Here is a 3547-nt window from a genome sequence, read left to right as displayed (position 1 = left end):
TGGACATTCCGAATTGAAAACCGATTTTGACCGGTAAAAAATATAGTAAATTAACCGGTCAAAATTGAAAAACAATCTCAATCATTAATTACAGAAACGAACAATTGCGGTTGCACGAATCCGCGCAAACCAAAAATATACAACTTTATAGGCAAATAGTCAAGTGCATGCATTTATAGTACAATATCGATATGTTCTACTTTTACACTAAAAACCACGTTGAAGTTGATCATAACAGTGAAGGAAAAATCGCTGAGCAAAAAAAAAAAAAAAATTGAAGGAAGATCATAGCAAATAATTTGTGGCCACAACAAAATTCAGGGGTCAATCCTCAACGGCCAGGCCACATAGAGAGTAGTGGGGTAGGTGTCACCTCCACTTTCGAACACGGAAATTAATTTTTAATACACTAGCGCCATTCGATTTGCTTGGCATTTACTAGTATACGAACCATTTAATATTTTGTGCAAATAATGTAAAACTTGAAATGCAGAAATGACCAGTTGGGATTATATCTATCCGTTCGAGAATGTACTTCCTGATTATATAAATCTCCTAATCTTATGACCGGTAAATTCTTTCAATTAATTACTTTTAAGTTTTTTCCTTAAAAGGCTTGATTATTTTTTAAAATTTAAATTAACTCAATAATTATTTTTCCTCTAAAGTTGATTTCCTTATATTCGCTAGAACTCTCTTCTTCTCCCATTTCTACTGGGGAGCCAAAGACCAAGTTTTTGATGTATTCAATACGCACATGGATATTAAAGATTGTTTACCTTCGAAAGTTAAAACACAGAGATTACTCATGCTATTGGTTAGTGAAACCAGATGGTTTCTATCACTGGCGGCTGTACATGTACCATTCCATGGTCACATGAACACCCTAAACATTTTTTTCCCTTAGAATATATGTAAAAATTATGGGTTAGTCTGGTTTTGAACACCCAATTCTAATAATCTTGAACATCTAATCCAAAAATAATTGAACACCCAACAACCCATTGAACACTCAATCACAATCCGATTACAGCCTATCAATCCAGACAATTCATACTTAAACACGTAACATATTATCTCAAACAAAGCTCACAATCCTAAAGGAAAACATTAAAAAAAAAATAAAGAGAAAGAAGAATCTAGTGGTTTAAGTATTATGCTTTGCATTCTCTATCCATCTCCACTGTCGATGATTTAAATGCGTAAATTTCGCATTTGTATTTTTTGTCTAGTTAGCTTGTAGAATTGCAGACAAAGCTTTAAAAAATTCAACTACAGTGCAAAACCCTGTTAACTTAAATGATATTCCTTAGATTTTAAGGCTACGATAGAAAATCTCATCGTGTCATCCAAATGAACAACATATTTTCGAAAAGGTCAGCCCCAATACTGTCTACTATGCAATACGACAACTTTAAAAAAGTTTAAATTTTTGTTAAATAATGTAGTGTATATTTTTAAGTTCTCATTTTGCCTCGTAGTTAATTGTTATAAAATAGAGGATACACGTTTTTTTGTCCACACTGTTCATACTAATTTACGAGGTTTTGCACGTATATCATTGATCAATACATCAATACACCAGCTAGTAGAGTTAAGGTAATTTCTGAACACCCTATTACAAATTCCTGGAGCCGCCACTGATCGATTTCTATATCAGTAATGGCGAGAAAATTTGGAAGAAAATGCATGACTGGCCTGTTTAACTTAGTCTGTAACATTGTTACCGCCTCTATCTCATGCATCAACTAGTTGTTGCTTCTATGAATAATTAATTTCTCAAAGGGAATAAGCAAATTTGTTACTATATATGGATCCCTTTGCGTGGGGATCGATGCTCAGTTTAAGTTGTAACTTGTGATGCCGTCTAGCCCTTGGTCCTTACTCCCTTTGTCTCTATTTAATGGTCCCAGTTAGCACTTTTTGTTATCCTAAAAATATTGTCCCATTTCAAAACTAAATGGGCAAAAATCGATGAATTTCCTCTTTTACCCTTCCGTAACGTTTTCGATAACATTATTTATATGGCAAACAAACATAACGTTTTCATTAATATTATTTATATGGCACCAACAAAATGATGCTTGAGCCGAAGGCTAATACGATAGTGAAAAACTAAGGGTTTGGACCCCATACATGGAATTTCCTCCTAGTTGAGTTATTGTTACTGAGATAGAAACCATCAGGTTTTGCTACCCAGTAACATTTGTACTGAAGCTCTGTAGTTGGAAGTTCACAATATTGTTCAACTTTACCATCAAATACATTAAAAACAGCTTCAAGGGATCCCCAGTAGAAGTGACAGAAGTAGAGAGTACATCCGAAGGGATTGAGCCCAAACCGCCAAAAGAATTCTTGATCTCTGTTGAGTTGTTTGATCCCAAAATCGGTATCTTTAGATTGACAACGGAATCGCAACGGCTCGGGAACGCCACTGATTACATGCACCTCCTGCTTGATTCTTTCTATGAATTCTTGTTCGGTACTCAAAGCAAAGATGTTAGGATTAGTAACTGAAAGAAAAGAGAGCTCATGATTGTCAAACTCGAATGGTACTGGGGATGTATTATTGTAGTGTTTCACAGTACTGGTGCTTCTCTTTCCTCCGCATATACTTGTTTATATAGCAAGCTTTTGGGATGTAGCTAGGCAATGAAAAGGAAAATGATTGATTTTCGCAATCCATGAAGATTTTTTAAATCTACCTAATGAGGGATTGGAGGATTCCAACCTAGAATTAATTGGCAATAGGTAGAATAGCCTCCAAAATATACCAACCAGTTGCTTAGAAGAGCGATATGGGAGAAACACGTGCAACCTGGAGGTACGAATTGAGGAGATTGACCCACGTGATGAAAACTTGACCGCGTTAGGTGAAGCCACTCAAGAGACAAGACCTAGATTTGATATTATGTAAAATTTCTTGGAGAGTTTTAACCTATAACTAATTGGCAATAAGATCAGGATCGAGTAGCTTCTGGATTATATTAACAAAGTGTAGTTGAGTGCCTTAGATGAGCGATGTGGGATAAAGTCTAACAACTTCCTCCCATGTGTCTAATAGTGTTTACCCATTTAAAAAGTCGTTCCACTAGTCAGATGAAAGATAACGCACCTTTGTGCAGAACTAGTTGAAATTTTTACCAATTGGAAGGTCTCAATTAGTTCATTTAATTAATTGGCGCAAAAATCTCAGGAGGTTATACAGAATGGTATTTCCTCAATCCCAAATCGTTGGTCTTGTTTATTATTTGGGATCTCTCAAAAAATTGGCTACATCATTTAGTTTATAATATTACTATATATAAATGCGGCAATCTACGTAAGATTGCTTTGAATCTTAGTCGGTACGAGTCTACCCTCTGATGACAGTTACTGCTAAAAAAGAAAAAAAAGTAAGGCTTTGAATGCAAATTCTAGCTTAAACCACAAAAGAGAATATCTTTTTTACGGGGATACCGTGAAAATGGGTTTACGGAATTCAATCGCGTGCGTCCAAAGTATTTTCGGACAGTTCAGATTAAAAACCAATTTTGACCGGTAAAAA

This window comes from Rhododendron vialii, chromosome 9a (assembly GCF_030253575.1).
Source record: "Rhododendron vialii isolate Sample 1 chromosome 9a, ASM3025357v1".
Classification (NCBI taxonomy): Eukaryota; Viridiplantae; Streptophyta; class Magnoliopsida; order Ericales; family Ericaceae; genus Rhododendron; species Rhododendron vialii.
The sequence above is the reverse complement of the archived record's forward strand: the minus strand, read 5'-3'. Positions refer to the sequence as shown.